At 37.6% G+C, this 14,509-nt stretch overlaps 1 protein-coding gene and 1 pseudogene across 40 annotated transcripts in view; one reads left to right on the forward strand and one right to left on the reverse strand.

The window, feature by feature from the left end:
• Positions 1-14,509, reverse strand: part of Nrxn3 (neurexin 3) — a 1,560,627-nt gene that overhangs the window by 199,556 nt on the left and 1,346,562 nt on the right. The gene's annotated exons all lie outside the window — the stretch shown is intronic.
• LOC130882460 (rRNA-processing protein FCF1 homolog) lies at positions 1,132-1,724 on the forward strand (annotated as a pseudogene).

Genomic DNA, 14,509 nt, shown 5'->3' on the forward strand with positions numbered 1-14,509 from the left:
AGACCACAGCACTGATCACATTCTGCCTCCTAACTGAGAATTCAATGTGATCAGCCACTTCAATTTCCTGCTGCCACAACTTCTCTACCATGATGGACTGTCCTCTCAAACTGTGAGTCAAAACCAACTCTTCTTCCAGGAACCAAACAAACAAACCACGAGGAGAAAAAAAAAAAATGAGTCTTTATAATTCAGTGTGCCTTCCATTATTGAATACAGTATGTTCAAGATACACGGATATGAGTCAAGAGTAACAATAATAAAAAACCCTTCATTGTTCTCTGTAAGGAAGTGTTCTGCTGTCAAATATTACCCATTTGACCTTCTTATAAACTCTGAGAAAGAAGCTATTGTTAGTTGATGTTACCTGATTTGCCATTGTGTTGTCATAGAAACAACTGGAGACCCACTTATTCAAGCAGTTAGGAATCCCATTAAAAAAAAAAAAAAAAAAAAAAACCAGTAAACAGGAAACCATAATGTATACACAGAAGATCTGGTGCAGACCCGTGCAGGCGCTGTGCATCCTGCTTGAGTCTCTGTGAGTTCACATGACTTGTGAGCATGTTGATTTAGACTTGTTCTCTTGGTCTCCTCCCTCTCCTCTCACTCTTACACTCCTTCAACTCCACAGGGTTTCCTGTGACATCATGGGGGAGGAGTCAAATGAAGACATCCCTTTCAGGAATGAGTGCTCTAAGATCTCTCCCACTATGCATAATGCTTGGATGTTAGTCTCTATATCTGTTTCCATCTGCTACAGAAGAAAGTTTCTCTGATGATGGCCAAACAAGGCACTAATCTCTGAGTAGAGAAGAAAGTAATTAGGAGTTATTTTATCACTACTTTGCTTTAAATGAGTAGTTTCTGGTTTTCCCCTAGATTGGTGGGCTATCCAGTCTTAGGCTCTTGGTAGTCCAACCAGTGTTTGTACAGGTTCAACCCCACGGAGTGGGCCTTAAGTCAGGTATTGGTTGGTTACTTTTGCAAGTTTTGTGCCACTACTGCCCTAGCATATCTTGTAGGTAGGGTACCACTGGCGAACAGAACGTTTGGGGATTGCTTGGTGCTTGTTTCTCTTTTGGTATCCTTAAAAGTATTTTTCTGAAGAAATAGGAGTATGGCATGAACATGGGGAAGCAGAAGAAAACAAGAAAATATGTGACTATGAAGTGAATGCTTAGTCTCAGAGATGAGAGACTTAAGGAAAAGGATAGATTAAAGCCTAAAAAGAAAGAAAAAAAGATCCCAGTGCTCTGAAGGAAAGAGAAGTCTCCCAACATCCTTCCTGCTTATTCTTCCAGTACAATACACAGCTAGGCCCACCGTACCACATCTTTGTTGACATCAACTTCATCAACTTTTCCATCAAAGCCAAACTAGACTTAGTGCAGTCCATGATGGACTGTCTGTACACCGAGTGTATCCCTTGTATAACTGATTGTATGATGGCTGAAACAGAAAAATTGGGCCAGAAGTATCGAGTGGCACCCAATCACCAAGGATCCACGATTTGACCGACTTCCATGCACACACAAAGGAACCTATGCTAATGACTGTTTGGTACAAAAGTCACTCAACACAAGTGTTACATTGTGATTGCAGTTTATCAGGACCTCAAACAAAGAATCCGGAAGATCCCTGGAGTTCCTATCATGTATATTTCTAACCAGAGATACAACATTGAATGGATGCCAGCTGCTTATGGAGCTCCTCGGTTCTAATTCTTACTTGACCAAATTCATCTGCTTTTCTTTACCAGCTTTCTCTTTTGTCAGCTAATTAAACACACTTTTTTCTTTTATTATTATTATTTATTAAAAATTTCTACCTCCTACCCTCCTCCCATTTCCCTCCCCTTCTCCTCTAAACCCACCTTTTATTGTGTTTTTTTTTAATAAAAAAAAAGTACTTTTCTGTACCAAAGAGACTAGAAAGTAGAGGCAAAGACTTTATGCAGATACCATCTTGATTTCTCCATATTCATTGAGTTGCGTGGGCATTGTATTCAGCACTAGGGGCTTTCTGTCAGTTTGTGGAGAGCAATCTATTGTCTAAGCAACAGTCTGGCTAGACTGGGGATTCTCTGGGACTCTTTGGCCAACAACTCTATTAGATGAAACCAAATCCATTTGGTGATAGGAGATGGCTGGTAGGAACTGTTTCCACCACTATTTGATAACTTCATTTAAATCTCCTTCATATATGTAAATATTTTAGGAAGCTTCTACTGTATTAGGTTTCAAGACTACTCAATTGTTTCTTAATTTTAGCTCTCTGTATTCCTCTTCCTCATCTGCTTCTCTCCTCCCTCTTCCCACTTAAGCATCCTGCTCCAACCATTCCCTGTTCATCCATAACAATTTTATTTCTCTTTCCTAATGAGGTCTCTCTATACCCTCTACTTCCTTACTTTATACCTACTCTTCTGTGGTCTACAGATTGTTAGCCAGTAGTCATACTCATGGCCTCCACCTTGCAATAATCATCTCCATCATGTTTTATGTATAAGTTTTATTCTTCTCATAATCAAAATGAAGAAAAGAATATGTCTTCAAAATTTCTTTACACCTTGGTTATTTATTCGCCCTTTGGCACAAGAGTCTAAAACCCTAGGATATTTTTTACAACGGCTGAGTGACACCCTCTTCTCCCTCTATGGTGACAATCAAGGGTCAGTAAGGAAACAGTGATCCCCAGAATCTTCCACTTAGAAATACCTGAACAGAGATAACGTTTCTATGTGGAAATGCTTTAATTTCCAGATCAAATGGAGCATCTATAACACTTCTCCCTGGAGATATAATGGAACATAATCTAAGAGAAGGCATTTGCTTCTCTGCTATTTTTCTCTAGGTTAGAGGCCTAAAGTTAAGGGGTTCTGGATTCATTTCAAAAGATGCAAACCCACACACTCTGTATCACACACACACACACACACACACACACACACAAGCCTGTCAGTGTTTTGAGGAACTGACTATGACAGTTTGAGTATAATGTAACAGGAAGAAAATTTAAGTCCTATGAGTTAGAGGGATTAAATAGCCTAGTTTTCCCTGGGTGTTCTGCATATTGGTAACAATGTCTTTGGTGCCTGTAATACTCATCACAGAGACATTCTAAAGAGGTACAGTTATAAGTTGATATGTAGATAGAAATATATCCCCCAGAAAGACATGATGAAGCTCTAAACTATCTCCCAGAATGATATAATGAAGCCCTAATCTCTGATTCTGAAACGTGATCCTATTTGAAAATAGAAAAACATAATTAAATGAACATATGATTATTAGCATATATATCTACATAACATGATAAGTGTTCTTATAAGGAGAACATGGCATGTAAAGAAAAATAGAGGAAGAATGTAACATGGTGATAACAGAATAAGATTTAGAGAGCAAGGCAAAGACACCCATTTGGTGATTTTCATAGCCATTTCCTGACTCCACAAGTATTTAAACCACTTCCCTTTGCTTTCTGTATCTGTGACATCAGCAAGAATTGCGCTCTGACAGCCCTACCATCAAGGCTTGATTGAGAAGCACAGAGCAGTCTTCTGATGTGTCTGAGTATTTGCTTGTCTTCTTGCTTGGCTCATTGTTTCCTTTTTTGTGTCTAAAGGGAGCAGTGCTCTTGAATATGGTTTTAAAATATGGTGAAACAATAAAAGAAAGAGAAAGAATGGGGTTATTGAAGTCAAAGCTATCAGGAGAGACCCAGAGGCAATGCAGTGTATTGGAAGAATAACCATGGACCTATTCCTTTGCCACTTGAACTGCCTAGCACTTATTTATACAATGAGCACAAATATCAATTTTAAATTGATAGACATTTTGAACCTTTAGCTCTGTAAAAGCTGATCTGCTTTTCGGCATAATTTCTTCTCAAACAACAGACTCCGCAAAATTATTGCCTTCATTAAAGATGCAATGAACTTTGATAACATTTTTCCTTGGGTTTAAGTTCAAAACCTGTCATATATATATGACAGTGAATAAGATTATTATATATATATAGTATATATATATACTAGTGAATAAGATTTTTCTAATATATACTGCTTTCTTGTGACTATTAAGAGTCATAGACCATAAAAGGAAGATGATATGGTAAAATTTGTAATCCTAACTCTGCCAATACAAATGCTACGGCTATCTTGTCTGTTTCACATTTATTCTCCTGGTTGCAGAAGATTGTGTTTTGTGTTGAATTTCCCTCCCCTTTCACTGTACTTCTTAGAGCTTTGCTGTTGTCTGTGAAGGGCTGTGCCCCACTGAATGGCTAAGAAAGAAAGGAGAGCCTACAACACAAAACCATTCTTTTTCTTGATGGGTTTGTGTATGAGGTGTACTTGCTAGCATATTAGAAGTGTTATAAGACAGAGCACAGCACAAGGTTCTGAGATGGTCAGATGGGTGAATTTCTTGAAGCAGGTCCATCTGGGTGTGGTCCAATTTAACAAAGTGGGCTTTGTAAATTCAAGGAAGTCAAAAGTCAATTCGACGTTAAGTAAGTGACTACTAGATTCATTTCAAGAACTGACAGAAGATTTTAAGTTCCATGTGTCAGTGGCACCAAGAGGACCATCAGCTGGCAAAGAACTATATAGTTTTGGAGTTACTTACCTTCTGCTGTTCTTATTCTCTCCCATTTAATTACATATCTCAATAAAAACATTCCTTTGTGATTTCCTAACAATATCCTTTCAAGTCCTTGGATCGAAGTAAAGACTAGAAGAGATGAGGTGTTTATGGCCCTCATGCAGCATCTACATATCACCTATTCTCTGTGATACAGTAACCTGGTAAGGATGACATAGGCTGCATCAGTGAGGAAGAAACAGCTTCGCTTCTTGAAGTGTAATAATACGCATAAGGTTAACTGAAAGGATAAATGAACCATTTACAAAACGAACTGAACCAGTTATTAAATGTCATGCAGGACTACCAGATGGGCACTATTGCAGAAGCACCAAAGAAGAATCTGCTTTTTGATATTTGATATTGAAAAAGAAAAATGTCTAAGATTCTATCTACTGGGAACATGGGCCATAAAATTATAAAATAAAACAAAGCAACACAATAACAACAAACATGGCTAAAAGTGGCATTGATTCAAGTAGATCTTACTCATATATCCCTATACCAGCAATTGTTTGCATGTGAAATGGAGGAAGTTTTTTTAGTTTATATGTCTCTATTTTCTTGCTTACAAAATGAACTAACCCCTACTCCATAGAGTGGTTTTATGTTAAGATATTATATGTAAAATAATCTGTATGGTGCCAAGTACCTCAGAAAAGCACAATATTAGTGCTAGATACATCTGGCCATTACAAGGAAATCAATGATTCCAGAAACAAACCAAAATAAAGACTGAGACAGCCTGTCAATCACTCAGCATGTCAAATAAGAAAATTGTAAAAATCCTCTAACTCTAGGTTCTACCATGGTCATAAGATGGAATATAATGATAAGTGGGAAAACACTAATCATCATGATGAGAGCAAAGAATAGACACAAATTTATGATTTTATTACTTAGATATACTAAACAGAGCTATATTCTTGTTTGTACATTATGAGACTGCTTCCAGAGTAGCCTAAGCAAGGAGGGAAGGACCAGAGTGTAGGAAACACCATTCTCTAGGCAGGAGCATTGAACTGAATATAAAAAAGGAGGAGGTGAGTAGACCTCCAATCCTTACCTCTCTACTTCTTACCTGTGAACTCAGTGTAGCCAGTTTTGCCAATCTCTTGTCACCGCAGCCAGAGCTGCTCAGGTTACATGCCTTCCCTTGCTTGATAGACAGCACATTCAAACACTGTGCTAAGATAAGACTTTTCTGTATGTTTTTTTTCCCTAGATATTTTATTCAAACCACACAGAAGAGTAACTAATCTACTTAGCAAAAGTCAGAGTGATGTGCAGAACTTTTCTGACCATTGCCCTTACTTAGAGTGTGGACACAAACCAGAGAGCATCTACACCAAAGACTGACTCTATAAATTCAAGCCTCCTTAGGCCTAAACATTTAAGTTTGAGATTAGTATTGATAAATGAAGACACAGTTTAAATATTGAGAAAAATGTCCTTTTGTCTCAGGTCTGAATGACTAATTAACGGAGGAAACATTTGTTTTTCTATAAAATGACCTGGAACTAAGAAGATACTTAATAGGTGATGTGAATAGGAAAGAGAGACGAAATCAGGAACCCAACACACATCCAGAACAGTAAGAATTCCCTGACTTGTCTGACTAAAATGCTTATGGTTCCCTGGTAAGGAGGAATAGGGTGCATTTATTAGAGCTCAGCTGACGCAGGTCCCCCTAGAAGCTGTCCTTTCGTCTTTCTCTCGGGCCAGGAATAAAATAGAAGATGATTCAAAATCTAACATGCGCAAAGCTTGGTAGCAGCATTCCTTTGGAGAAATGTTGTCTGAATTGGGCTTATTCTGCTCTGTGTGAGTCACAGGTTACCAAACCCTAGCTCTTTCTTTTCATTGTGGGAACTCTCCAGAATGAATAGGCCCAAAGTTGTTCTTATGTTGAAGGAGAGAAAAAAAAAAAAAAACAATAATGTTTTTCTCTATGGTTTTTCGGCAACTGGCTGCCTCACAGAAACCTGCTGCATTCACTTGGGCTACAATGGCACCGTTTGTCAAATTGCTGTTCCAGTGAGCTAAATAATGCTCCCATGGATAGAAAAAGTTAATCTCCTTTTTCCAAAGAGCTCCATTGCCACCCAGGGATGCAGCTCATTTCCATCCCAGGAGCTGACTCTGGTCTATTATGCCTCCACAGCAGAGAGGTTCAGAGGTTAACCACATGGAGTGTTAACAACAATTTCCTTTCATCCTTTTAAAGTTATTTTCATTTCATTAGCTAGCCCCATGCTCTTTAATTATGCTCTGTTTAGGTTTTGTTGCTGCCATCATCATATTTCTAGGAGGGGAAAGCTTGCTCCCTTCAAGCCAGTCCGTGCACACATGCACGTAGCATGTACTTTCTCTGGGACTGGGCCCTGGAAAATGCTCAGGCTCTCATGAAGAATTCTTTGTTTTTCTTCCATCCAGTTCAGACCTTTGGATATCATCTTCCTTCAGCACTTGCCCCCTTTGTCACCCTGCTTGCTTCATACCAGCAGCCTCCGTTGAATGATTGTCGCCTTCGGAGAATTAGAAATGTCTCAAATCCCCTTGTAGCTCCTGTCTTTAATTAAATTCTAGTCCCCAACCCCTGCCACCAAGATTCATAGATGGTCGGAAATGTTCAACATTAATTAACCAGGGCTGTCCAAGATGGAATATTAGAAGTTGGGAAGATTCGAGCATGTGAGGAATTATAACAGGTCTATGACAGGAGCCAATACACATGGGGTGGGTGTAAGGAGGGATGGATGCTATGATAGACTATAACAACCCAAAACAGGGATATGCTCATTTTGGAAAATCAAATTTATTGTGCTCTCCTTCATCTTGGAATTTCATCTTTCTCCCCTATTTCTGCCTCTCCTCAGTAAAGTAGAAGAAATCAAAGTGACACAGTCTAAGTAACATCCCTAATAACTTAGATCCTGTTCAAGAGTTATCTGGAATATTCCCCGGAGAAATATGCTAAGCAGACATCACCTCTAAATATTCCTCATTTACAAACGATCTCGGAAATTTTAGACAGAGGAACTAAATGGGTACATCTGATAACAAGAAACCTAAATAAGGCAAGAAGTAGTTCTGATGCCAATAATTATTAATTGAAGCAAAGAAGAATTTAGCAGTTAGTAAGCTGAAAAATCTATCTGATGGAAGAATGCTTTTAATAATTCTAGAAAGAAATCAGCCTTCCTGTTCTTTTAGTTACTTTTGGTAATGGGGTCTTGCTATCCTGTGGAGGACTCACTATTATATGAAGAATCATACACTACTTGAATATTTCTTGGAAACATTACTTCTATGTACTTTTACCTATTTGTTGGTACGTTTGTTTGTTTGTATTTGATGCCTCACAGAACATATCTACTTCTTTTTTTAACCTGATATCGAGAGAAGCTTTGTGCTGCCAAATTTGTGTTTTCTGTTGTTTTGTGTTCAAGTTACTACTCCAGACTGTTGATTGAACTCTTGCCTGTGTGACAATCATAGCAGCCATGCTTTGTCTGCCAAGGTATCTGGAAACATGTGGAAAGCTTGTAGAACATACCTTTCCTTGGTCCACACCAAGTATCCATCTTCACACAACAACTCATTCCTGCCCTATATAGGACCTATAATACATCAACAGACCACAGGAGGATTCTTCAGATTGGTTTTAAAAAAAACAAAACAACAACAAAAAAAACATTGTCTAAAGATATAGCTACTTCAAATACCAACAGAACTGACATATTAGAGAAAAAGTAAATACTTTAAAAATGATCAGAGATAAAAATTAGAGAGATAGTTCAATAGTTAAAAATATGCATTACTTTTACAGAGAACGCCAGATCAAATTTCTGGCACCCATGTCATGTGGCTCAAGATCACATACAACTCTATTCCTCAATCACTCCCTACACACAACTTAAAAACAAAAATAAATCTTGAAAACTTAATTTAATTTTGAAATATCACAGAAACTATGTGAGGGAAAAACAACATGGGTCTTAACAGTTTTCAAAAATCTCACATTCAGACACTGAATGGTAAAAGACTCTCTGGGCCACAAAGTGGGGGTGAAAGACAGAGGGACAGAGGGAAAAGGAGGACAATGACACTGCAGTCATCATTTTACCATCATCAGGATTCAGACAAGGTTGGCAATCTTCCTATGTCTCCCTGGTTGACCAGAAAGCCATCCATAAAGTACAGACGATTTGATAATTGACAAATCCAGATAATTAGTCTTATCTGTCTAGCGCTTTGCATTTTTCCCTTCCTTGTTTATTTAAAGGAAAGAGAAAAACTCTTCAAATATACTAGGTATAAAAGTATTGTTTTATGTAGGTTATCTAGAAATTTTACAAGAAAAGCCTCTTACCGGGGCTGAGTTGCTGAGAAAGCCTGAAGGTTTAAACCCTTAAGAAAAGTGCATACTTCACAGAGACACAATAAGGTAGAGACACATGAACCCATGAAAGATAGCATGTGCTATAAATAAGTGCCAGGCCAGCAAAAGCAAACACCTGAACTTCAGTTCTTAAACACTGCAACTCTTGCAATTTGTTTATCTGAAAAATTTCAGCATTCCTCAGCTAAATCCACGAGACACTGTGGATTCATGGAGAGGTCTGGCACCTTTCTGTAGCTCTTTCAGGAACATGGAGAAAACTCAAATCTATGTGCAGCATTAGAAAATTAAGTATGTGTGCTATTTTACTGTAGAAAGGAATAAGGAATAGGAAAACAACTATTAATTCACTGGCTGAAGAACTAAAGTTTATGACCAAGAACTATCATGGCTCCATAAGCTATGCTTCAGGGAAGGAGGATCTAGGCCCCGAGCTGCCGAGGAGGTTAACTCTAGCTCTTAAAATATTGACAGTAGGACCATATTAAAGAATGTTCCATAAAAGGAAAAATATTCCTGGGGAATTTCCTTTGATGAGTTCTATATTTGACATAATTGTTAGCTTCCTTGTATACTCTCTTCCCTCACTATTTATTAAACTGTTGAATGAAATGAACTGCACTGTGTTACAGAGACACGAAAAGAAACGAAAATCTATTGTTTGTCCTGCAAAAGCTTGAAGTGTACTGATATAGGCCTGTAAACCAGTGAGTAATAAAAATAACTATTTGTTTCATAACTATACAAGCTAATAATTATGTTTGTACTAAGCAACCACTTACAAATTGTAATTCATTTACTTCCCCTATGAGATATACAATATTATAATAAATGCACAATAAAGAAACTATGGGTCAGGGGTTGGAGCAATGGTTGAGTGGTTAAGAGCACTTGCTGCTTTTGCAGAGGACCTAGGATTGGTTCCCAGTGTCAACATGGTGAGCATTGACTCTAGTTTCATAAAATTTAACCCCCTCTTATGACCCTGCTGCAGATATCAGGCACACATGTGATTCACACACACACACACACACACACTCTCTCTCTCTCTCTCCAAAAAATTCAAGCACATAAAATAAAGTAAGTAAATCTAAAAAGATTTTATTATTATTAAAAAGAAAAGCAACTATATGCATATATAACACATATATGTTTGCAGACAAAACATTCATGCATATAAAATGAAATAAGTAAATCTCAAAAATATTTTTATTGGTATTAAAAAGAAAAGGAACTATGGGTCAAAGAGCCCAGGTACCAGCCCAAGCCAGCAGCGCTGAGAAGGAGCACATTTTGAGCTCTAAGTCACTAATCCCAGTTCAGCTGCAAATAAAGAAGCATGTTATGAGCCACCCAATGAGGAAAGAAGAAATGGGAAGTATTTAGAGAAGAAATGTTTAGGCTGTGAAAAGTAATCTGGCTAGAACAGCAATTTATCCCCATGTATTTCTGTCCTACTTTTTGGAAACAGAATATAGGAGGAGATTCAAGTAAAAATTGAAACTGGTACAACTATTGTAAAAGCCAGTGTGACAGTTAAGACTGAATAAATGCATGAATCCCAATCACAAAACTATCCTCTGCATAAGTAATCAAAATAATAGCCACACCTAAAAGAGATCCTTGCACGCATTGTTCATCACAGCATTGTAAAGAAGAGTCAAGAAATGGAAAGAGCCCAAGTGTCTGTAAAGAAGCGAACAAAGGAATCGTGGGATGAATATAATGGAATGATATCCTGCCTTTAAGAGAGATATCTTGCCTTTCGCCATGACATGGATGAATCTGGAAGACATGATATTAGACAAAATAAGGCTGACTTGAAAAACATTGCATGATTGTATGAGTGTGTGAAAAACTTTAAAACATATCGAATATATATATATTTATAAACAATATATATATATATAAACACACACACACATATATATATATATAAACAAAGAGTATAAAGGTCAATAGAGAGATGGTTTCCATTGATGGGAGAGAAGAAAATGAGGAAATGCAGGCAAAAATGAGCAAAGTTCTTATTTTACATGGAATGAAGTAAGTCCATGGATTAGATGAACATCACTTAAACTATAATTAATAATAATTTTGCATACTATAAGTTTATAAGTACTTTTACTGTTCACATAGGCATACATACACAGAAAATAATTATGCCACATGATAAATATAATTTTTAATTTTCTTAACTGTAGCAACCATTTTACTAGATGACCACCCAAACATTCTGTATACCTTTGATATATTCACCTTAAAACCGTAGTGTAAACTATAACTTCTCACATCCAGCATGGTTCCAGCAATGGACTTGCCTGGGTTAGTGAGCAAATGAAGGAAAGACAAACACACAGAGATACATGGACACACAGAAAAGCTGGTATTGGGTAAACTGGACTTTCTAATGGAGAAACTGTAGCACCTAGAAAGCTCAGCGTGATTAACATGTAAGAGGTGACTAGGGAAATGGGGTCACTGCACATAGCTAAACAAGGAGGTGCAGTTTATTGTATCAAGTCAGATCAAGGAGACAAGTTTATTGAATTTTGGCAAGAACAGTCTCTATAGGAGAGCAGTCCTCAGGTCAAAGAGATCTGGAGCAGGAACAGGGAGGCAGAAGCTATAGTGGATATTTTCTGCACACAACTGCCAATGTTAACAGTCAGACCAGATGAAGGCTGTATAAAGTTGACAACACAATCAGTCCCAAGGCAAGTCTCAACAGATACAACAAACCTGAAATAACCTCCTGCACCCTACCAGACCACCACAGTCTCAAGCTGTATTGTACCATATCCTTGAGCCCAGTCCAAGGAGCACTTAGCCAATTTTCCACAGGTCTGAGGCTAGGGTCCTCAATAGCTGTATCCATAACAACAGCACACAGTCACCCAGGACTTCACTCACGCAGGGCTTCTTCTGTTCCTACAGTAAGTTTGCGGTAAAACTATAAATAAAAAGTTTCCTTTTTTTATCCTTTGATATCCTCACATGCCTATAAAAAGATATCACATTGGTACCTTGAAAATGGAACAGAGACTGGATGTAGAGGAAACAATTTGGGCCACGTGTTTCCAATGCTCCTTCGGAGGGGCTATAATGAGACCTTCCAGAACCTTCTGGACATTCAATCAATTATTTGGAGGAGTATCCAATTTTCATATTGTCTACTTTACATTCAGGTAAAGTATGGTCCTTGATTGTATGTCATGGGATTAAGAAATGGCAATACATGAGAAGACCATGATGGGAGGTTAGGGATGTAGGCAAAAACAAAACAAACAAACAAACAAAACATCCCAAAACCAAAAAAACAAACAACAACAAAAAAAAAAACTGAAAGGTAAGGAATAATGTCTTCTGACAAAGATTTCCGAATTGGCCACAGTGGTCAAAGAGGCTAGAATTAAATTTCCTTAATGGCATGCTAGAACCCGTTGACTTTCATTTTTAGATACAGCTATTTGCCTTTTACTTTGGGGAAGAAAATGTATAAGGATATGGTAAGGTATTAGTTCAGTTCTGGAGGTTTAGTAGCAGAATTTAGTGAAAGCCAGAATACAATTCCATGCCTATATTCAATTATGTGTAGGCACAAAATGGAAGATGCTGTGCCAACTTGTCCTTTCTCTCTCAAAGTACTGTAGACAGTGTAAGTAGCTACAGCTGCTATGCCTTAAACGGACTTGAATCTCTGAGTTTAATTAGATTGTAAAAACGGAAAGTAGACCAGACAATTGATTAAATAGAAATGAAATGAAAGGAACGTGTTCCTCAGAAAGACAAAGCAAGACAAGTTCTTCCAGTGGAGCGTAAACATGTGTTCCTAGGCTGTAGTGATCATCTGCTCACTCCTGCATCTGCAGCTGTTTAAGGCTTTTTGCAGAGTAAGGGAATGGGGAGCTGATGGCATTTCCTTGGGAAAGGCAGGGGCACAAGAAATAAGTAGCTGTACTAGTTGCAGAATAGTGACTAAAAAAAGTGGATCCTTAGGTACTATCTGGATTCCTAAGATCATAGAATTCTGTTAACACCATTTAGGCTTAAATAATTAGTTTTTTCCCACAAACTATTTATTTAGTCTGTTATTTCATTATTCTTGCACAAACGATCATATATTAAGTATTCAATGACAATGAAACGACAGACTAAGTAATAACAGGAAAATTGTACTTACTCAGCCATTGCTAGGCTGGAAACACCATGTTAACTATTTTCTATGCCCTTGCTCATTAATCTCTAGCAATTCTGTGATACTGATAGAATAATAGTGCATATCTTATACCCGACAAGACAAAAACAGTTTCAGAAAATTCCTGAAGCCATGCAATTAGAAGCTTAGAGCCAATTTCACACGAACCATATATCATGTGTTAGGCAAATGTTTCTGAAGTACTTTATAGAAGCTACTCACTTTTGTGTCTCGGAGCAATTCCCCGTGGTAAAGCAATCATACCTGCCACTGATATTACTGCACCAGAATTTGCATTTATTTGGGCAAATGCATATGACACATTTCAAATGGGAAAGGCAGTAATTCCTTATTCTAGTTCTAATGGACGGTGAGATAAACTAAAACCCGTGGCTTCTTCAGGATGCCTTTACGATACCAATTAGCACACTGAAACAGCATGGTAATGTGGTTGTTTGATAGAGCTCTTATCAGTAGTCTAGCCTGATACCACTCTTTATGCCCACATTTCCCCTAAAGATCTTCCCCTGATGAACATTATGAATTATTAGGTCTGAAATGGGAGACAGACATCTGTGAAAAGAGTTAAGTTATTCCCATGCTTCTGATTAGAGGATAGTGTTTTTGCATAACAAGATTTAATAAACAAATAAAAAGCTTAGATTCAGCCAATTGTGAAATGATCCATTGCTTGAATGACAAGCAGCAAAACAAAACAAAACAAAATGAACAAATAAACAAAAACATTACTGGATTGGATTTGCTCCAATTCTGGTTGTGCCATATTACAAATAATTTATGTCTTTATAATATATAAATTGGCTCTAGAGTTCAAGTACCATTTAGAATACCAAAACCACTTGTTGTTCAAAGCCATTCTGATTTCCACCAAGATTTCTATCCTGGTGGCCAAAAAAGTAAGAGATCTAAACACAGAGAAAAGACATAAGACACAGACCCTGGCTGTCCCCAAAGTCTGTCCCTGCAGGTTCACGTGAAAGAACATGTCTATTACACATATGCAGTACTGTGTGAACTGACTTACTAAATTTATAAGCCTAGGAACAAACTGTAGTATGTACCAATAACCTTATCTCATGTGTTAAAGGACTCATAGATCATTCAATCTTCTGTCCTGATGCCTCTTCCCAGGGTATGTGTTTCTTCCATATAGAACTCCACAAAATGGCTCAGGTCTGTTTATGTCACCAATTCTCTCTTAATACTGATCTCATGGAAACTGGGAGTTGCATCTTATTC

Source organism: Chionomys nivalis, chromosome 10 (genome assembly GCF_950005125.1).
Source record: "Chionomys nivalis chromosome 10, mChiNiv1.1, whole genome shotgun sequence".
NCBI lineage: Eukaryota > Metazoa > Chordata > Mammalia > Rodentia > Cricetidae > Chionomys > Chionomys nivalis.